The following is a 23,397-nucleotide window of genomic DNA, read 5'->3' as shown; positions in this document are numbered from 1 at the left end:
CTGGTGTCATGAATCTCCCTTTCCTTGGAACTCCTACAGTCCCCAAGGCTAGCCCACAGCAGAGAACACAATTATTACTGGTATGATGTTCTCCCCACTGTTTCTTGTGTATATTATCTTCCCAAGTAGACTTATGGCCCCTTGAAAACAAGTACCATGACTTAGGCTTATCTAGTGGCAGTGGAGCAGAACACTATGATGGAGGAACTCATAGAAAGTATTCAGTTAACACTCAGTTGATTGGGCGGGGGGCAGAGAGAAGAACAAACATTTTCTTGTTTCTTTAACCATTCTTGATTAACTTCTGTGAATCCACAAAAGCTAATACAAAAACTTCAAACCAGCAAGTTTGATTGAGGTTTTGAACTAATTAGAACTAATTAGGGAGGACAGGAAAGGAAGCAGATAGGCTACTCCTAACCCCATCCTACAACCCTTTCTTTGAAATGTGGAGAAAATCCACTTGAGACGTCCCAGGTGACTGACAGCTGTTTTTAAATGAGGTTTCCACTTCTGCAGCATCAATTTCTGGCAATAAGTCCACTCCTTAGAAGTGAAAATTTGGGGGGGATAAGAAAAATTTTATTGAATCTATGTGATGAAAGATGAATAATATGAACCTCCGTGAGCCAAAATCATTTAAAAAATCAATTGCATACTTAATTGTACCAGAAAGCCACAGCTTCATTATATAAACATGAAGTGACACTGGCACATCTTAGGAAAAGATTTCTTATCCTCGCTTATTTTCTTTTAGCATGTATTTATTGAGTGTATCATGACAATGATGATAATACTGACAGAATATTAAAATTAAATAAACATTAAAAAGTTAAAAGACCAGATTCAAGAGTCAGTCTGGGTTTGAATTCTGGGTTCACAACTTGGTAACCATGTGGGCAAAGTCCCTTAACATTTCTGTGCCTCACTTTCCTCATCCACTAAGTAGGAGAAATAATAGTATTAATTTGGAGATTTGTTGTAAGGATTAAAACAAGATAATACATTAAAAAAACACTAAATGTGTTTTTAAACACATAGTAATCACTCAGTGAAGATTTGCTATTTACCATTACTATTACTATCATTATTAAATACTTATAATATGTCAGGCACTGTGCCAAGCAGTTTATATATATTTTAGCAGGTATAAATTTTGTAAAAATGTGTGAGTGTGTTCACTGATATGTTTCAAACACCAAGAGGAGTTCTTAGCTCACATAGGCACTGAGTAAATAATTTACTCTTCACCACAGCCTTACAATGAAGCAGGCACCCAGAATATCACAGTGAGCAGGACGATGTCCTGACCTTCAGGTTGGGTGCGGAGGAAGAGCGGCCACGCAGGGAAGACAGACAAGTCAACAGGCAATTCTGATACAGGTTGATTACTCTGATAAGATAGTACAGGGCATTTTCGAGAAGGTATGAGGAACACCTAATCCAAACTCAAGGAAACAACAAGGCTTTCCGGAAGAAATGGCATCCAGACTGAGTCGTGAAGGATCTGTTAACCTGAAAATTAGAAATCAGAGTATATGGCAAATCCAGCAGGCGGGAGAGTGTGGTCGTTCCTTTTTCTGTGTATAATTCAGCACAGATGATATGAGGTGGGGAGAGAGGAGCCACAGAGGTGGACGGGGCTCTGAGTGCAGTACCAGGGATGTGGATTCCATCCTAATGGCAATGGGGCTATGCTTCCTCCATCCCACTGGGTTCTCAGAGTTCTACCATTTGCTTTGAACTACCTTAACTCTGGTATTCATTTGCCTATTTGCAAGTCCACGTTGCTAGAGTTATAATCACTTATGGTTTTCAGATCCAGGCCTGTTTTTGACCATCTTTGTGACAGTGGTTTCTAAGACCAAAGCTATTTTTTTTTTTTTTTTTTTTTTTGCGGTGCACAGGCCTCTCACTGTTGTGGCCTCTCCCGTTGCGGAGCACAGGCTCTGGAAGCGCAGGCTCAGCGGCCACAGCTCACGGGCCTAGCTGCTCCGTGGCATGTGGGATCCTCCCGGCCCGGGGCACGAACCCGTGTCCCCTGCATCGGCAGGCGGACTCTCAACCACTGCGCCACCAGGGAAGCCCGACCAAAGCTATCTTGAATCTTTTGAATACAAAGTCTATGGGTGGACAGTTATTATCAGGAATGGATCCAATAGGATCTGTTATTTTTGCCCCAGAACTTCTCATTTGGCTACCTCCCCAGTACCATACTATGATTCACCTGGTCAATCTCTCTCTGCTAAGCTTATAGCAAAAGAGGCAGGTTAACTTTTTGTGCATGGCTGACCCAACCTCAGAATGAGTGTATCTTATATTATTTTCAAATATTAAAATGACAGGTGGAGAATTTTCAGTGAAGGAGATAAGTGGCAAGATGTGGAACAAAAAAAGTTTCAGAATCCTACTGACCTTACATTTAACATGTTCTTAATGCCAGTTTTTACTGCGCCTGTATACTATATTACTCTGGACTTCCTAGGTGATCCCCCAGCTAACCTGAATTTTTCTTTCTAGAATTCAAGGTGATAACATTACGTAAGGATAATAATGGTATGTAGATCTTCAGCAGGAGATCTCAAGGGAATTTTATATTTACCAAAAAGCAGCCTTTTATATAAATGTGTCCTGTCAGTTGGCGTAATTACCTGAGAAAACCTAAATTCAAACAATCTTTTCCATCACTGAGCCATGTGTGAACTGGTTTATCATTGCAGAATGACAGGAAAATTTTAAAAACAGGCTATGTGTTCGAAAACTGGAACTTAGTACTAGACTATAAGCTAAGAAAAGGCAGTCATTGTTTTTGAAATTAAAACCGGTGAGAAAGGCAGATAATTTAAGTCAAAACCTTAGAAGGATGGTGAGGAATTTCAGAGAACCAAAACAAATGGGGGGAAAGACCCCATCATTATTCTCTTAGCCCTACTTTTCCAGCACTGCTTTGTTTGTGATTTCAGTGTATTGAGAGGGATGGGGGAGGGGAAGACAGGTAAACAAGAGGCAGGAGAGGAGGAGTGGGGAGATGGACAAAAGGAAAGGGATGAAAAGATGAAAGGTGTGGTGGAGAGCATTCTCAGCGCCATTTAGAATTAGGGAGTAGCACTAAAGATAGGGGAGTGCAGGCATGCCATGCCATGCCCCTTGCTTACCACAAACTCCAACACCAAGCCAGAAGGAACGCCTATTGGGGGGAAAGTGCAAATTTTACTCAGTGACATGCAATGTGAGTTATGTGGTACAAGATGGGGCAAAGACATGAAAAGAACTGTTAAAAATGTCAGCCGAGGGCTTCCCTGGTGGCGCGGTGGTTGGGAGTTCGCCTGCCGGTGCGGGGGGCGCGGGTTCGTGCCCCGGTCCGGGAGGATCCCGCGTGCCGCGGAGCGGCTGGGCCCGTGGGCCGTGGCCGCTGGGCCTGCGCGTCCGGAGCCTGTGCTCCGTGGAGGGAGAGGCCATAGTGGTGAGAGGCCCGCATACAGCAAAAAAAAAAAAAAAAAAAAAATCAGCCGATTGCTAATCTGTCCAGTCAGCCAGCCAGTGAGTCCAGGGCACTTGCTTTGTGCTCAGTTGGTATAAAAGCTGTCATCACAGCCTAGATGGAGAGGGCTGAGAGGGAGAAGAAAGGGGCCTGATGATGTCCACAGGAGGGCAAAGGAAATGCTGCAAATCTATGTAGATTTGCTGTTTGAGGCAGAAAATAAATTGCTGACAACCTGGTAATAGAAGAAAAGTGGCTCAAGTTTATACAAATATTCATCCTATTTTGATATCTAGAATGTGAATCAGACTTCCCTTGTTTAATTAGCCATGAGGTTTGATGAAGAATATTTTTTAAGTCAAGCAAGGAAAAACCAGGCTAATGCATGAAAGTACAAAAGGGCAGAAGAAAGTATCCACCTTTCTTATAAAATCCCTTAGAATATTTCAGCAGGCGCTGGGTTTCTTAAGTGAGGGAGGTGCTGTGGCTAACCCTGATATGCCTTTTGGTGCTTAATTCAAAGTTCAGCACAAGTTTAAAAGGAAATGAAATGCAAACTGATTACTCAATATATAATCACTTGGAGAAAGAGATCCACCCCCAAAATATTTTTGCCATGGACTTTTTTCAGTGCCCTACTTTTGAAAATTCTTTCAATAATGTAAATTTTAAAATATTCCATGCTACTTAAGTGTTTGAAATAAAAGAACTGTCTTTTTTTTTTTTTTTTTTTAAAGAACTGTCTTTTACAGAGAACCCTATGTGTCATCATTTTCTCAATATGCTTGTTTTAGTATGTGCTTTAAAAGACCCCAGGGCATGAAAGATGGGAAGCATATTCACGTGGATAGAGAAGATGGAGAATTACAGGCTCCTTTCCAGTGGACTAAAAGCAATTTAATGAAAACAGTCATATATGATATTAGCAGCCTTGCAAAAACATTCAGGCAATAATACACTGAAAAATGATTTAGCGTATGCAAAAACTCATACCCTTTGGCATTAAGGTATCATATAAGCAGAAGTAGGTACCCAAGAGGACTTATATTAAAATATGTAAGTTAAACCTCAATAAAGAAAAATGTTAAATAGAATTTAGAGATTCTTGCTTTAGAAATAAGTCATAGGATGACACACAGTGACACACACAGGATTGCCACTATTGTAAGAATAGTGGTAGTTAAGGGAAAATAGCTGCTCTTTTGGGCCAAAGAATACTTAGAACTTAGTCATGGAATTGCTGAACATTAAAGGTACGTAAAACCTTAAAAATATTTTGTTCAGGAGCTTTCCTGGTGGCGCAGTGGTTGCGAGTCCACCTGCCGATGCAGGGGACACAGGTTCGTGCCCCGGTCCGGAAAGATCCCACATGCCGCAGAGCGGATAGGCCCTATGAGCCATGGCCGCTGAGCCTGCGCGTCCGGAGCCTGTGCTCCGCAACGGAAGAGGCCACAACAGTCAGAGGCCCGAGTACCACAAAAAAAAAAAAAAAAAAAATGTATATACATTTTGTCCATCTTCTCACTTTATAGTTGTGAAAAACTAGACATTCCCCCTCATCCACTGCAATATTTAGAGGTAAATTCTTTCCCAAGGGATTAAGAGCTAGGAATTAATAGACTGAGACTATCATCTCACCCATTCCAAGAAAATATGAAATATAAATTCCAATTTCTTTTATATTTTTATGACCTAATAAATAAGACCTGATTGGAACTAGAGAAATGGGACATCTTGACAGGTCAATATTTGTAAAACGAATCTCATGAAATCAATTATGGAAATTCACAATTTTAAGGGATCTAAGATTATCTTACCTTGAGAAAAAGTCAGAAGTCAAAGGGAAAAAGAAAGTATAAATAGATGACATCTGAAAAATCCTTTGTGTTCAGGAAAGAAATAAGCCTGAGGTGTGTGTTTAACAGCTGTATTCAGAAGAACGGCTATTGGGGGCAGTGCCCTCCTCTCTAATGAGGAAAGAAGAGGAAATGAATTTAAATTACAACCAAAGGAATTTAAGTTAGATCGAAAGATCTTACTGGAAGTGAAGGTTTTATAAACCCTGGAAAAGATTCCTGGGGAGGTTTTTAAATTCCCTATCTGGATATATTTAATGGAAGAGAGATACCTATCAGCCTAGGATGGTTGAGGTAGAGACCTGCCTGGAATTGGCTTTCAGTTGAATTCTGTAAATCTAGATTAATTCCTGACAGTGTTCGAGATGTCAAAGACAGCAAGTGCTAGACAATGGTGAAAAGTGTTGCTCCTCATTAAAAAAAAACTCACCCAAAGTAATCATTTCCTTGGAAAATCAATTGGCATATGTTAGCTGGTTATGAGTGGAATGTACAATTATAATACACTCTGGTTTTTATTTTCTTTTTAGCCTGGTTTCCAGTGGAAAGAAGGCTTATGAAATCTCTCTGGCAGGCTATGCCCTGCTTAATACTTTTTACTTTCCTTCTTTAGGCTGGTTATAACCAAATCTCTTAGAAGAATCTAGACTTAAGTAGCAATACATGTCCCTTCAGAGTAATACCTGTGTCTCCCTCCTAATTGAAAGAAGGAGGATGATTCCACCAATGCCATCACCTGCTCGCTCCTTACCCTCACACAGACTCCAGCAAGTTCTCTGCAAGTTGCAGAATTTCCCCTCATTTCCAGTGCACAGACAGAGCACTTGCAGTCACAGTTCATACCAAAATTCTCTAATTTGTTGTACTTCTTTGTTTATACAGCTGAGTGTCTGTTTGCCCCATTGTGTTCACCCCATCTATTGTCTGGTTTTTATTGTGAGCTCCTGGAGGTGAGGCATGGAGTCTGTTTAGTTTGCTTTGCACACCATGCATGCACACTGTGCTTGACAGTGATGGTTCCTGGAATGACTGGATGCTCAATCAATAGACTCCATGGATTAATCAAAGCTGGAGGCAGAAGACTAAGACTCAGTTCTTAGACTCTATGGCATCCGCTGATCCTCCTATATGCAGCACAGCAAAGCCATAAGAACTGTCAGGGACCATCAGGAACCAAGCAGTATGGAGAAGGGTCTGATCAGCAACTGGAAAATCTAATAAACCAGGGTCTGAACTGCACAGAAAGTAAGACTGCATTCATCTAGGAGTTTGCCCACCACCATGACCCTCCTTTCTCTTGTGTATAAGCCCAGTCCTGCAGGTGCTCTCAGTTCAGAGCATCATCTGTCAGATTTCAGACACTCCACAGAAAACTATCAAGTTCACAGTCTCTCAACTTTCTTATTTCTTTATGTTTACAACCGAGATATTTTCACCAGAATTAATATTTTTCCTTTCCCACCAATCCCTCCACAATCCCCCTTCAACCTGACTTTATTCCAGCCTTCCTCAGTGAACCAAGAGGACAGACAAGTCGATCCACATTTCTTAGCTGGTTAAAAATTTCCAGTGCCTATTCCTCCCTGAGTGTCTTCAGGGTTACATCAAAGGACAAAATGATTGATAAAAACCCTTCCCTCAGGAAAAGCACAAGAAGTGACATTTCATTTAATTCAACAAATATTTTCTAGGTACCAATTATGAGCCACTCATTGTGTGCTGAGGAGAGAAAGGGGAGCAAAACATAAGCTCTATCTTCAAAATGTACATATGTGTGTGTATGAGTTCATTTAACATTTTATTAAAGGATCTTAAATATAAGAAGATTGCTTTATTGTAGAATCATGGTAAGGATTAAATAATATAATATATATGTAAATATACTTAGCACAGAACTTGTCAAGTAAGACATCCTCAATAAGTAATAACTATTACTATTGCTACTGGGTTATGCCTTAATTTAGGGCAATTTTTTTGTGAAGGCTCTCCCTGGAAATCCAACTTGACCTTGGATTATGGACAATATGTTTGATTGTTATGGGGGTAAGAGGAACCATCACTTTCAAGTGCAAAAAAAACCCACTATCATCAAAAACATTGAAATCAATATTTTCCCATCAAAAATGGAGCTCAATCACATTCTGATGTCCTGAGAGTCTGGCTGCAGCCTTTCTCTGTGAAGATTCTGGAGTATTTCAGAACATTGACAATATCCCAAACACACACAGCACATTTTTTTCTCCTTCCTGCTTCCTTCTACCATGTTCTGCATTAAAGTTATTCCACAGACAAGTGACTACTAAGATACACTTGAAATTTTTCACACTTACTTCAAAGGTATATAAAATGATTATTTGGGGGCATCATTTTAATTAGTTAGCTGTTACTGAATCAGTATCATCAATTAGTCTTCAATAAGAATAAATCTACTTTTAACTGGAGGTGAAACCAAATCAAATTTTACTCACCCAAAGCATTTTTCTTAAACTTGCTCAGAACAAATTGCTTCACAGGTCATCTTAGATGAGGTATAGTGTTTAATTAATCAATTACTCAATTATTTAATTATATGGATGAATATACTAATGGATCATAACGCAAATGCTAAGGTGATTAAATGCAAGGATGTCAAAATATAGTCAGTCCAAACAAAGGAATTCACTTACTTTGTACTTGTTGGTTCAATTTAAACATTGCTGTATAATGCAAAATATCTGGATAACTGAAAAGAGACTCCATATTAGAGTCTCCTTGAATATATATAAAAACATAGCCTTAGTCTTTTTCCTGAACTCTGTTTAGAAGACCTGTGACCACACCTTGAATAACCATTATATTCTTACTATTTTATCCTGTCTGAAAGTTACCTAACAGTTTCATTTGAAAAGGGCTACAATTTCTCAGCAAGGATGAGGAACTTCTAGGAAACGTTTGATATATTTCTAGCAACTGGAAAAGTGTCAGGAGGATGTACCTAGAATGAAAATCTTATTGACTTCTTCCTCTCAATTAACTCTTCTTAACTTGCATTATGAAGGCCTAATTTTAGATTCCAACAATTGAAGCTTCTGCTCTCCAGTTTTCTAAACTAAAGTCACTATTTCTCAAATTTATTCACATATTGAAGTGTTAATTAATTTCTCACTTCATCCTTCCTTATTCCAAGCAGGTAGGAATTTCAGATATACTTTAGATCTTTAGATCTTTTCAATCCTTTCTTCTACCAGTTCATTTATACTTGGCTTCTTTGAACTGTGTGACCATAATATGGCTCTTAAAAATAAAGGAAAATGAGGGCTTCCTTGGTGGTGCAGTGGTTAAGAATCCGCCTGCCAATGCAGGGGACACGGGTTCGAGCCCTGGTCCAGGAAGATCCCACATGCTGTGGAGCAACTAAGCCCATGTGCCACAACTGCTGAGCCTGTGCTCTAGAGCCCGCGAGCCACACTTCTGAGCCCACGTGCTACAACTACTGAAGCCCACATGCTTACAGCCGGTGCTCCACAACAAAAGAAGCCACCACAGTGAGAAGCCTGTGCACCACAACGAAGAGTAGCCCCCACTCACCACAACTAGAGAAAAGCCCACACACAGCAACAAAGACCCAACACAGCCAAAAATTTTTTTAAATAAATTAAAAAATAAAGGAAAATGAGTGTCTCTCTAACTGCAATGTACTTAAAAGTAGGCCAGTTATCCACAGTCCAGACCCACAGCAGTGGCTTAGTACAACCTTAGATTTTTTTCCTCTCTCCTAGTTTATCAGGATTTAGTCATTAATTCAGAATTAACCCTGTTTCAGTAGATATGGAATTTCACAATCCTAGTTTTATCTGAGACATACAACTTTAAGTTTTTATAAAAATCAGCTGAAGGATGAAGGCGTTCCTCCGGATGGGTGGAGAAAGGGAAATGGCCTGCCCACCCCTTGTTCCGGCTCTCCAAACATTATTAATGAAACCAAATCAGATGCACCACTCCATGGGACTGTAAGAATAGCTTCCAGGAACCTCAAGGTACCTCGCTTAAATGTCCTTCTAAAGCCCTGGCATTTCTAAACAACTCAAATGCACAGTTCCTGTGGAAATCTGTGCACAATTTAATAACATTGTTAAGTCAATGAACATTTTCCATGCTCCAGACAACTGCCATGAATCAGTACAGTAAAATAGTGTCCTTTGAAAAACTTGAAACTAAACCCTGGGATAATGTCAGTGAGATAAGAATAAGCAGTTTCTTTGTTTTGCTAATTCCTAACTGACCAATCTTCTTTAATATTGTATGAGAGAATAAGATCTGTCTTCTGATGACCTTTACTCACTTGTTGCACAGTTTTAAGGATAAAACAAGACCGTACAGATGACACAATTAGCAAAGAGACTGTCCCAAAGGATGTGTTTAATAAATGTGTATTTCCCATCCCTTCAAGAATCATAAGAATGCGGCCTGCCTGGCTGCGGTGGAAGTTCACAATTGGTGGGGACACAACATAGCCTTATGTTGGAACATATCAAAACTTGAGCCTGAGTGTCTGAATGTTATATCATTTCTGAAATGGTGTGGCATATCTATAAATAGCAATTCAGCTTTTTCTCATGAATTTTATAGAAACAGATGTCATTACTGTAGAATCTTGTGGTCATAGTTGGCCACTGAGACCCAGCCACTGAGGTTCCTGCAGTTCCAGAGTGAATGACACCAAGAGGAACAGCTTTAACTCTCATCTACTCAGTGGGGCAATTAAGACATCTCCCCATTCCAGAGGTTTGTTTTAAACCAGCCTCAAAAGATGAAACCCTGTTTTCAGCACTTTCAGAGCTGAAAAGGGAGTCTTTCACTAAGGTTTGCTCCTTACCCAGTAAATAAATCACATGTTCAGCAGTACGAAAAATATTGGTGGGAGGTGCACAGTCTTCAATTCAAAGCAAAGAGCCTGTTGACTGGTGGTCTAGTTTTGAAAGCATCTGATTTGACAGTGGAGCTCTCATCACACTACTGAAATAATTTTACATTGTTGTGATTTTGTTTGTGGGTTTTTCTTTTTTTGAAATTGAAGCAATGTACTTTAATCAGAACTACCAAAGCTTTGAAAAATGTCCACATAGCTTACAATGTCTGGTTTTGTTTCAAAAGCACAAAAAGTATTTGCAAGGCATCCAGGAAATATTTCTGGATCAACTACCACGTGCCCATCCTTGTTCCAATTGCAAGGGATGTTACAGTGAACAAAACAAACAAGTTCCCTGCTCTCGAGGAAGAGTAGGGAGATAGGAAGGGTTGGTGTTGAATGAATGTACGAATGAATAAAATGTATGATTAAGTAGGGAACGTATAAGGGCTACTGTGTGATGAAAGAGAATTAGATTAGAGATACATGAAAATGAGTGGCTGACTTTAGATCAGATGGTCAAGAAAAAGCTCTCTGAGGAAGTGACATGTAAGTTGAGATTTAAATAGTGAAGAGCCCAGCCATGCAGGGTTCTGGAGGAAGAGCATTCCAGGCACAGGAAGAGCAGAGGCCTGAAAGAGGAGACAAGCACGATGTTTCCCATAAGGAGAAGGCCAGTGTGACTGGAGAATAAAGGGCAAGGGGGAGAGGGGGCAAAATCGGGAGGTAGGCAAAGTAAGAATCATACGGGTCCTGGAAGCTGGGAAAGCAATTTAGGTTCCATCTAAGTGCTATGGGGCGCTATTGGATGTGAGAGAGGGGCTGTTAAGTGGGTAAATGGCATGATCTGACTTACTGTTTCAAAGTTCACCGCATCTGCTGTGAAGAGAGTGGAGCAAGAGTAGATACTTTTTTTTTTTTTTTTTTTTTTTTTTTTTGCGGTACGGGGCCCTCTCACTGCTGTGGCCTCTCCCGTTTCGGAGCACAGGCTCCGGACGCGCAGGCTCAGCGGCCATGGCTCACGGGCCCAGCCGCTCCGCGGCATGTGGGATCCTCTCGGACCGGGACACGAACCCGCGTCCCCTGCATCGGCAGGCGGACTCTCAACCACTGCGCCACCAGGGAAGCCCCTAGTAGATACATTTTTAATGCAACTGGAAACATGGAAGAGTTGTTCATAAGGAAATGTGGAGGGGAAGTGAGGGCGGTTGAGTCTGGGCGCCGCTGTGGTAGGAGGGGCCGTGAGGGGAGTGAGGCCAGAGCGGGGCTCTGAGGAGAAGTCTGGTGTTCCTTGAGACGGCCTGAAAGAAAGAGTCAGCCTCCAGCCTACCCGAGCCCCCAGAGCTGCCCTGTGGCCGCCTTGTCCTTCGAGTGCAGCAGCCAGTTGAAATGTGCGGAATGGAAGCCAATGTGACCGTCTCAGTCTGGCAAAACAAGCCACACGGGGCTGTTCAAAGTGTAGTGAGAAGGATGGGTACCAACCTGTGGTTGAAGCCATGTCCCCCGGAATCCTTGGAGGCGCTGCCCAACATCTCTGACCTGGGTCTGAGGGCTGTGCCCCGAGTCCCTACCCTGGCTCACATCGCCTGGATGCTATAGATGAAGCAGAACCTTCTGCCCGGGTCAGGAGCATACACGGCCCCTGAGGAGCCCCTGGAAGCCCAGCCCTCTGATTGTCATGCAGCGCAATGCCTCAGGGCCCTGCCTGCGGGAGATGGAGGAGAGGCTCCTGGCCTCGAAGAAGCCCTGCCGGCCCTAAGCCGCCTACGGAGCTGCAGGATGAGCTGCGCCACCTTGCGCAGACAGATTGCTAAACTCGTGGCGGCTGATGCAGTTTCGGCTTCATTAACGACAGATTTCTTATCTCCAGAAAGTTCAAAGGTCTCTCCCCACTTACCTTGCTTTGGATCTTCATTCCACGCTACAACTTCTTTCGCCGTTAGTGACATAGCCGAGGAGACCCAGGTAGACTCCCTGAGCTTCCATCAGTCCTCCTGATTTGTTCTGCCAGCCCTGATATTTGCAAACCAGAACACAAAGCTACTGTGTCTCTCTGTCCCAGGCCAGCATCTTTGCAGACATGATGGACATCCTGAAGGACTTTCACCGGATGAAGCAAGAGCCAAGATCTGAACCCGAGTTTATTGAAGGAGGAAGACCCTGCCTTCCTTATCTCTGAGTTTACTCTGAAGGAAGAAGATATCAGTAGAAAAGGAAACTGATGGCACTGAGCTCTGCAAACTCAGTCTCCTGCTCCTGGAATTCCTTCAATAGCTGCCTTCCTCACGGCAGATGTTTCTGCCTCTCAATTAGAAATCTTCTGCAACAGTCTTGCCAAAAGCTTGGACTAAAAGAGAAGAGCTGCATTATATGTTTTCCACATTTCAAACTTAGCAGAAGCTAAGGCCTGTTTTGAGCTGAGACATGTTGCAGCTAATTGTATAGGTTGGAATGTCCCAGTTTAAAGGGTGAGATAGAAATTTCTGTTTTTTTCTTGTCCCTGGGTGAAAACAGGTCCTAAGTGAATGACCAGCTTTATTGTATTAAACTCTGGACATGCAGTATTAATTTATTTTCCATAAAGTTTGGGCAATGTATACTCCCACTTTACCCTAACCAACATTTAATTTTTTTTTATCTTTGCCAGTTTGATAACCAAAATTTTAATTCAATTGTTTAATTCACATTTCCTTTACTTACTAATGAGACTGAACATTTTTTACATGGTTTTTAGCCTTTTTTTCTTTTGTGAATTTTATGTTCATATAAGTGCTCATTCTTTAAAATGATGTTAGTATTTTTTTCTTGTTGATCTGTAAGAGCTCTTTCTCTGGGAAGGGTATTAAGACTGTCTTTGTCAATTTTTGCAGACAAATTCCCAGAGTGACTTTTACATTCAATTTTTAAATTTTTATTGTAAAAATATCACACGTACAAGCACGTATGCTCCAGTTTTCTGTTGCTGAATAACAAGCCACATCAAAATGTAGTGGCTTTAAAACAACCAACGTTTTATTGTATCTCACAATTTTATGGGTCTCAGCTGGGAGCTTTATCTCTCTCATGGCTTATTCACCTGGTAGATTGGCTGATCTGAAGGGCCTCTAATGGCTTTACTTGCATGCTTAGTGCCATGGCAGGGATAGAAGGAAGGCTGAGCTTGGCTGGAATTGCCAGCTGGAGCACCTAAATGTGGCTGCTTCTGCACGGTGGCCTCAGGGTACTCAGACTTCTTAATTGGAGCCTCAGAATTCCAAGACAATATTCCAGAAACAAGGCAGCAACTTCCTGGCCTTTTATGACCCAGACTCAGAAGTTACATAGTGTCACCTCCACTGTGCTCTATGGGTCAAAGCAGTCACAAGCCCTTCCAGATTCAATGGGAGGGAACACAGAGGAGGGTCAAAGAATTTGTGGCTATGTTTTCAAACTTCCATTGGGTACAAAACATTTTAAAGAATAAAACAAATTCCACTTCACCTTTTAAGTTGTTTATAATGTTTTTAGTAAGCAACTGGTTTTTAAGTACTTACATTAATCTCTTTCTTCTTCTTTGTGATTTCTTCCATTGCTTTGTAATTCATTTTTAAAAAATATTTTCAAAGTGTGTGTCTACAAAATCAAGGACATTATCAGTTACTATATTGGGAGAAATGACTTTATGGCCTTTAGCTACTTTAAGTACTATGTATTCTGGCTGCATTCATTTAATATAATTCTTAATCCTTTTCATCTTTAAATTTCCATCAGTGATACATTGGAAAACTCATCTAAAAATTCAGGTTAGCCATACATTTAATTATATAGTTGCTGGGACTTCCCTGGTGGTCCAGTGGTTAAGACTTCACCTTCCAACACAGGGGCTGTGGGTTCGATCTCACACCCCCTGCACTGGGGGAGCTAAGCTCCCACATGCCTTGTGGCCAAAAAAACAAAACATAAAAACAGAAGCAATATTGTAACAAATTCAATAAAGACTTAAAAAATGGTCCACGTCAAAACCAAAAAATCTTCAAAAAAAATAATTATATAGTTGCTGTGTGGAGGGGAAAAAAAAGAAGTGTGACTAAATAGTTCTTGCTTCGTACTTTGCCACATTTCTGGTTCATTCTTCCAAAATGAACTGCAATGCAATGAGCTACATTTGGTCTGCGTAGCTAGTAGTTCCCATCAGGTGTTGCGATGGTGCTCACATATTGAAAAATTTGATTCATTTCATAAATGTGATTGTAGCACTCTTTCTTACAGTGTTCTGAATGACAAAGCAAAAAGGTGTCCTCTTATAACAGCATTTAATTAGTAATTATTTTAAAGGACATTCTTCTGGCTAATAGAGAGGAAAGAACTTGTAAACATATATTGTAAAAACTCAATAAATGCTAAATGATGATGGTCATCTCATGTTCTAAAAATTTAAGCTGAGATCTTTTCAGTTATGTTCTCTGTTTCCAATAGTGCATTTCAAAAACTGGTTTTGTCTTCTGATTATGGAACTGTGAAAGCTGTGCAGAAAGAACTAAATTGAATAAGATGTATGACACACACATAATCATGATCTTCAGTGTTTCTATTTATCCTGTGTATCTTTCTCCTATTTTATTTTCACCATATCCAGAAAAAAAAATTGGAGGAAGAAAACATTGGAAAAAATCTTACTGTCTAATGCAATTAATCACCATGAGGGCGGGGGTCATATCTTTTTTGTTTTTTTCCAACATTTTATCTCCAGCACTAAGCATTGTGCCTTGCACATAGTAGCGCTCAATGAATATTTAGTGAAGAATGATTTGGGTAGAGGCACAAAAAGTATTTACCAGCCTGTTCCTGTGATCTAGTCTGAATCTGGAGAGTTTCTTTTTCATGGAGGCAGCTATGTGTGCAGCATCTCCTCCATATCTGTTTCCACTACCTGCTATTCATAGCACATGAGCAATGGACTGGAAAAGTCAAGCCCTTGAGTCCATTTACCATCTGAACTTTATTACGAGAGATCATTTGAGATTCCATGGCTTTCCAGAGACAAAACGTTCTCAAATCACCTATGGTTAGCCCAAACTTTATTTATGTCTGAATATCCACAAGTTGAGCCAAAGCTCAGAATGGTGCTGGGTCCACCCTTCGGGCCCGAGTACACATGTCAGAGGTTGGGCCTTGTGTTTTGAGTACACTCGTGTTTTATAGACATTCAGCAGCTAGAACCATTCAAATAGTTCTTCATTTTGTGTTGAACACAGAATACAGGTAAAGTCCAGAACTATACTCTCCAATATAGTAGCCATTACCCACAAGTGGATATTTAAATCCAAATTAATTAAAATTAAATAAAACTAAAAATTCAATTCCTCAAATGTACTAGCCACATTTGAAGTGCTTAAATAGCCATTTGTGGCTAGTGGCTACCATCTTAAACAGTGCAAAACGAGAACATTTCCTTTATCACAGAAAGTTTTACTGAATAGTACTGTTCTAGAATATATCACTTATATCACATTGCAGGAATTCTAAATCAGATACCCAATTCTGCACTTATTTCCTAATCGACCAATCCTGGCTTTCAAATCTTTTTATTTATCTAAGTGTCTAAAGCTTCCCTGTTTAAATCTTTTTTGAACAACAAATATAAATAATATTTCCTAAACAAGTCTCTGTGAAATATACCAAAACAAAATAGACTATCTATTATGCAAAACACAGAGTTAAATTTCTGAAATTCGGTTTAAATGGAGAGAAGTCCCATATGACTCATAAAAAGTCTAAATTACACATGGTTTATAAAGCACGTTTAACTAAATTACATCAAAATCTCAGACAAAAACCTGAAAGTTGCTGAATTAAAGCTCTACCAGACCTGATTTGATACATAATAGAGAATAATTTCTAACTTGAATACTACTGTATGCAAATTGGATGGAAATGTGTTGATGGCAGAGATCACTTCTCTTAAATAAACCTAACTTTTCTCCCTGAGGTATTACTTCCTCATAAATTTCCTTCCTCTGTTAGCAACTGCCCACATCCTTTCTAAATAATCTGTAACCCGTATTAATGGAAATTAAATTAATGGGAACCTAGCACATAATATAACCATGAAAAGCAATAACTGTATACTAAAAAAAGGTTTATTTGGACAAAAGCTACATATAGTATATGTGTAAAAATAAATAAGTGCATATTTGCATACACAGAAATACAAAAAATTATTCTCTCTCCTAATCAGCATACAAAGACCTCTAATATCAACTAAATGTGCATTTACATTTCGGTCAATAACAGCATCTTTTATTGAAGTGTGTCTTTATACATTGCTGTAATGTAATTTCTCCCATGATCCGAAAACAATACACTTTGATAATAATCCAGCTTCTTGTTGTCTTTCCAATTGAGTAAAAGTATCCTCTTTTTTTTCTACTTCAGAAGCTGTTCCGGAAGTGGAGTAGCGTCGGGTGAAGAGACAGAAACCAGCCCCAGACGTGCCACAGGAAGGCACAAGCAAGGACGGTAGTCCTCGATTCCGCAGGCGGGCCGAGTCTATATGTAAGTGTGAGAAGCCATGGAGGGCGCGGTGGCCTGGTGGCCGGTGGTCCACAGGCGCGGCGGCTGCGGCGGCGGAACTCACTGTCGCTGTTCGGGAGACAGGGGCTGTTGGCAGACCCTGGGGTACCCGGCCTGCCTGCAGGGCCTATCTCCCAACTTCATCTCCACTGCAAAAGCCTTGAGACCATCGCTACTAATGCCAGGTTTTTAAATCCCTGAGAGTAAAATACATGTGCAGAGTGTGATTCGAGCTGATTTTTAAGCCCAGGCATGTTGAATAGTCTTAAAATAATCATTGCCATAGGACCTGACTAGATATCCAAGTGTTCACCAGATGCTAGAAGCTAGATTTTGCAGAGGAAAATTGCTAACTTAAGCTTCTTTTCATAATTCAGCAGAGGGTTTTAAGTAATAAAAGATCTGGAGATTTGTAAAATAAATAATTCCAGTGCAAATGGGAAAATTAAAATAATCTTATCATCTCTCAGTCATGTCTGTATGTGCTTTTCTACCATTATCAAATTTCTCTTAATTGGGCCAATTTTTTTTCTGGCTGATACTTTACAGTTTTATGAGTTGTAATGAAAAAATGATTCCTATACTACCAAATGTAAAATAGATAGCTAGTGGGAAGCAGCCGCATAGCACAGGGAGATCAGCTCAGTGCTTTGTGACCACCTAGAGTGGTGGGATAGGGAGGGTGGGAGGGAGACGCCAAGAGGGAGGAGATATGGGGTTATATGTATACATATAGTTGATTCACTTTGTTATAAAGCAGAAACTAACACACCATTGTAAAGCAATTATACTCCAATAAAGATGTTAAAAAAAAAAAAGAAATGATTCCTTTCAGATGACTGAAGTGCCATGTAATAAATTTTCCTAAAGACAATCTAGGATGTATGAAACAGAACATGATATAATGTATATGGTTTCATTCATATACAATATTTAATATATCAACAGTGAAAAATAATAACAGCATGCCAGAATTTCTTTTATTCCTTAACAGATCTCTCAGTAGAAGCAAGTAAAATATAAAGTACAACATTAACTTTTGAACTTCGACAGAAAAAAATAGCATCCATTTCTGACGAGTAGACATTATCTCATAGTATCCACAGCCATCTTATGCATGTTACCCTTGCCTGGTCTTAAGTGTGACTTCTGGACACACAACTCAATGTTTCCTAATATTTAATAGTACAATGGCTTTTTATAGTCTATTTAATTTTATTTTGTAATTGAAAGAATGAATAGTTAAGATTCCTCAGATTTTTGTGTTCTTGCTGGAGGTGAACTTGAACAAAAAGAAAAACACAGCATGTAGCCCTATAGTTAATGCACATGACCACATCCTGTCTAGAATGAAGCCATTCAGAGTTCCTGGAGAAATGCAAATACATTATTCATTTTCCTAATGTATCACATTTTACTACAGGCACCACTAATTCCATCAAGGCCAGATGTTAACCAAATGAAATATTTATAATGCAAAACCACTGAGTTAAAAAATATATGTTCATTTAAGCAACAGGTTATAGAACTCAAGCCAATCACATATTTTGGAGAAGCTGAAGGAGGATGTATGACGTGTGTTACATTCATAATGTCAGGGTAAGGTTCTGAACTCAATCCAGAGAAACTGTATAACTGTTGCAGCCAACTAAAGCTCAGCTGCTTCTGGATTTCTTGTAACAAAATCTTGCTGCCAAGGGCACTGATGGGCTCACCCAGTAAAAAATTACAATAATAATGTTAAACTAAATCATAAAAATGCAGAAGGTGGTTATTATAGAGCAGAGGAAAGGAATTACTTTTAAAGTTATGATAGAAATATCAAAAATACATTTTATTGAACTTTTAAAAAATTAAACTTTGTTTTTAAACTAGGGTGCAAAAGCAAGAAAATGTAAAGGTTGTTCAATAAACGATTTCATTCAATGGTCAACAGCAATGATTCAGCAAGTGAAAATAAAAATTATATTTATTCAACATAGTCAATTCAGATAGAACTGAAGCTTATATTCTGATAGTTTTCTAGTAAAAAATGACCAGATGAAAGTCATTTTTAAGGAGGAATTTTGACTGAAAGGGAACAAAGAACTTGAATGCATGTCTTCTCAATGAAAATGAACTTGGCTTATGCTTAATTTCACATGGTATAAAACTAAATATTTCATGTGGTTTTTAAGTTCCAGGAAGAAATTCATTTGAAACAAATGTAGAAAATAAAAATTTAAATATGAAAACTATGACAGACTTACATTTAAGGAAATAGATCACAATAAGTAATACTCTGTATGCCCTCCAAAAGTAAAGAATGTACATTTTTAAATTATTTTTTGGATAATCTGGAATTTCCTTTCTGATCATCTTTATACACTCTGAAAATATAGATTCCTGAATCATATATCATAGACAGTTTGGTAGATTCCATATTTTCCTCAAGTTGAATAACATATTTCTAAGTGACATTTATCAGAGAAACAAGCTCCATTTGCTCCTTAAAATACCTGATGTGTCATACATACAGTAAGCACTAAATAATATGGTGAATTGAACTGAATTATTTCCACTTTCTGTTCAGAGATTAATGTGTCTCTTGGATTCACACTAGAGAGATGGTGTCTCACACATGTGGATTAATGAGATACATCTGTAACCAAAAATATCCATGGAAAACCTGCTGACTTGATCCATATCTGTTTTATTAATCAAGCCCAGTGTGGAAGGGCTTTCTTGTGGTTATACTATATTTTGGAGATAAATAGAGTGGGGAAACCACACTTCAATTTAGAAGTTGTTCGAAACATTGAAGAACGTAGGGTTTTGTATTATATGACAGCAATAAAGTCCAATCCTTGATGGTTGTAATGCTGATATATAAGTATATAAATATCCTGTATGTATAATTTTACTGCAGAACATTATGACAGTGGCCAAGAAGACCCTAACCATTTAATATGGAATTTACTTCTTGCTGCCATCCTTCCTCATTTTTTATAAACAAAAATGTTTGGGTTTTATTTTTAAGCCAGCAAGTTAGGAACAGCCGGTAGTTGAAGCAGATGGCTAGAAGTCAGAAGCCCCAGATTCTATCCTTGATTCACCTACCAACTGGGAATGTGGCCTTGTGCAAGTCATGAGAGTAAATCTACAATAAAAGGGGGTTATAATGCCTTACACATGCATGGTGCTTTATGATCTTACACAGTACTTTCAAATATGATATATTATTTAACCTTCCTCACAGCCTCCTAAGACCCAGAGACACTAAATCAATTGTTCACAGTCATCTCAATATCAAATGTCAAAGCCAGGAACAGACATATACGAGGATTCCAAGCTGGTCTTTGTCTCCTTTTCTGTACGCCACACTGCCATGCTATGGTACCTCCAAAGCTGGGCTGTCCAATGTGATATAGCACTTGAAATGTGGCTAGTCCCAATTGACATGTACTTGATTGTAAATTTACACACAGAATTTCTAAGACCTTGAACAAAAAAAATAATGTAAGCTATCTCATTAATATTTTTATATTGATTCCACATCAAAATGATAATACTTTTGATATCTTGAGTTAAATAAACTATGTTATTAAAATTAATCTCACCTGTTTCTTTAACTTTTTTAATGTGACTACCAGAAAATGTAAAGTCACATACATAGCCCACATTGTTTCTGTTGGTCAGAGCTGGACTAGAAGATTCCATTGTTCAGAGTCCACAGTACAGATTTCACAGTCCTGGACTTCTTTATACACCTATCTTGATGTAGCTGAGACCAATTTCCAGACTGTCAAACATAGAGCAATGTAGATTCACAACAATAATTCAGTCATTCTTACCCATTTTTATAGGCAGGAGAAAAGTCAGACTTTGTTAGTTGATGCCTCAAATTGCTCATTCATTAAAAGATCTCATTTTATACTCATAGAATGATAGAAAAGCTTAGAATAAAAGTACCATGAAAAGAACTATAAATTATATTTATGACTCTGTAGCACACCTTGTTTTAAAATGTGTTCCCATTAAACATTATGAGTGAATGAGACATTGGACTATTAGGTGATATAGGCAATGTAAAATAATAACTATATATAAATTTATCATAAAATAGAGTATATTTTATTCCCCCTACCAACTCTTTAAGATATTTTATATAATCCCTAAAGAAGTAGCTTATTTCTGCTTTGAAAAATCTATGTGAAAGTCCTCAGAAAAATGGGTTCATATTTAGGAGAAAAAAATATATATAGCAAAAAAACAATAATCAGGCTTCTTGACTTCAGACTGCACTACAAAGTTACAGTAATCAAGACAGTATGGTACTGGCATAAAAACAGAAATACAGATCAATGGAACAGGATAGAAAACCCAGAGATAAACCCACGCACATATGGTCACACCCACGCACATATGGTCACCTTATCTTTGATAAAGGAGGCAAGGATATACAATGGAGAAAAGACAGCCTCTTCAATACGTGGTGCTGGGAAAACTGGACAGCTATATGTAAAAGAATGAAATTAGAAAACTCCCTAACACCATACACAAAAATAAACTCCAAATGGATCAAAGACCTAAATGTAAGGCCAGACACTATAAAACTCTTAGAGGAAAACATAGGAAGAACATTCTATGACATAAATCACAGCAAGATCCTTTTTGACACACCTCCTAGAGAAATGGAAATAAAAACAAAAATAAACAAATGAGACCTAATGAAATTTCAAGGCTTTTGCACAGCAAAGGAAACCATAAACAAGATGAAAAGACAAACCTCAGAATGGGAGAAAATATTTGCAAATGAAGCAACTGACAAAGGATTAATCTCCAAAATTTACAAGCAGCTCAATATCAAAAAAACAAACAACCCAATCCAAAAATGGTCAGAAGACATAAATAGACATTTCTCCAAAGAAGATATACAGATCACCAACAAACACATGAAAGGATGCTCAACATCACTAATTATTAGAGAAATGCAAATCAAAACTACAATGAGGTATCACCTCACACCAGTCAGAATGGCCATCATCAAAAATCTACAAACAATAAATGCTGGAGAGCATGTGGAGAAAAGGGAACCCTCTTGCACTGTTGGTGGGAATGTAAATTGATACAGCCACTATGGAGAAGTGTGGAGGTTCCTTAAAAAACTAAAACTAGAACAACCATATGACCCAGCAATCCCACTGGGCATATACCCTGAGAAAACCATACTTCAAAAAGAGTCATGGGGCTTCCCTGGTGGCGCAGTGGTTGAGAGTCCACCTGCCGATGCAGGGGACGCGGGTTCGTGCCCCGGTCTGGGAGGATCCCACATGCCGCAGAGCGGCTGGGCCCGTGAGCCATGGCCACTGAGCCTGCGCATCTGGAGCCTGTGCTCTGCAACAGGAGAGGCCACAACAGTGAGAGGCCCACGTACCGCAAAAAAAAAAAAAAAAAAGTCATGTACCACAATGTTCACTGCAGCTCTATTTACAATAGCCAGGACATGGAAGCACCCTAAGTGTCCATCAACAGATGAATGGATAAAGAAGATGTGGCACATATGTACAATGGAATATTACTCAGCCATAAAAAGAAATGAAATTGAGTTATTTGTAGTGAGGTGGATGGACCTAGAGTCTGTCATACAGAGTGAAGTAAGTCAGAAAGAGAAAAACAAATACCATATGCTAACACATATATATGGAATCTAAAAAAAAAAAGAAACGTTATGAAGGACCTAGGGGCAGGACAAGAATAAAGATGCATACGTAGAGAATGGACTTGAGGACACAGGGAGGGGGAAGGGTAAGCTGGGACGAAGTAAGAGAGTGGCATGGACATATGTACACTACCAAATGTAAAATAGATAGCTAGTGGGAAGCAGCCGCATAGCACAGGGAAATCAGCTCGGTGCTTTGTGACCACCTAGAGGGGTGGGACAGGGAGGTGGGAGGGAGATGTAAGAGGGAGGAGACATGGGGATATATGTATACATATAGCTGATTCACTTTGTTATAAAGCAGAAACTAACACACAATTGTAAAGCAATTATACTCCAATAAAGATATTTAAAAAAAAAAACAATAGCCCACAATACTGAAAAGGAAAATCTATTTGGCATTTATTATGCGGTCTCAGACACTATACTAAGAGTTAGATCAATATTATCTCATTTAGGGATTTGAAAATTAGCAACAGAGAGCAGAACCAACTTTTAATGGTTAAAAATTCTTAACCATTACTGCCTCTTAGGTCAATGCTCTTTGAAGTCACAATGTGAGCTATGGAGACAGTATTAGAATATGAGGGAATATTGGGCAATAAGAGCAAAGCTCTCCCCTCAAAGAGGACACAAGTTGGTAGACTTGTGGACATGTTTTTGAAAAATACATGCTTATAAACAAGATTATATATTATATGAAGATTACTCTTCACTTTCTAAAGGTTTCTTTATGTTATGATAGAAATCCTTATAGCAATGTTCTCCAGTGTGTTAAAACTTACCTGTTATTTATAAAGCAAAGGTCTCATGTAAAACAAAACTATATAATATCAGTTTCAGAGCTTTGTTTTTCTCTATGCATAATACTCACTTGGAGGAAAGTAGGCTGAAATTACCTTAAATATTTTCTGGAAAA

The 23,397-nt window shown here is 39.0% G+C and overlaps 2 protein-coding genes and 1 pseudogene across 5 annotated transcripts in view; 2 read left to right on the top strand and 1 right to left on the bottom strand.

The window, feature by feature from the left end:
• DCBLD2 (discoidin, CUB and LCCL domain containing 2) overlaps positions 1–12,432 on the bottom strand; it is an 856,719-nt gene extending 844,287 nt beyond the window's left edge. The window contains exon 1 of the mRNA XM_067034824.1: positions 12,119–12,432. The gene's annotated coding sequence lies outside the window, so the exon portion shown is untranslated. The remainder of the gene's footprint in view (positions 1–12,118) is intronic.
• The window catches only part of COL8A1 (collagen type VIII alpha 1 chain), a 157,604-nt gene that overhangs the window by 84,974 nt on the left and 49,233 nt on the right, over positions 1–23,397 (top strand). For all 4 annotated transcript variants that reach the window (XM_059064849.2, XM_067034826.1, XM_059064851.2 and 1 more), the window contains one exon: positions 16,640–16,759. The gene's annotated coding sequence lies outside the window, so the exon portion shown is untranslated. The remainder of the gene's footprint in view (positions 1–16,639; positions 16,760–23,397) is intronic.
• Positions 11,615–12,447, top strand: LOC131757420 (mitochondrial fission regulator 1-like pseudogene; annotated as a pseudogene).

This window comes from Kogia breviceps, chromosome 5, assembly GCF_026419965.1.
Source record: "Kogia breviceps isolate mKogBre1 chromosome 5, mKogBre1 haplotype 1, whole genome shotgun sequence".
NCBI classification, from domain to species: Eukaryota; Metazoa; Chordata; class Mammalia; order Artiodactyla; family Physeteridae; genus Kogia; species Kogia breviceps.
The sequence above is the reverse complement of the archived record's forward strand: the minus strand, read 5'-3'. Positions and strand labels throughout refer to the sequence as shown.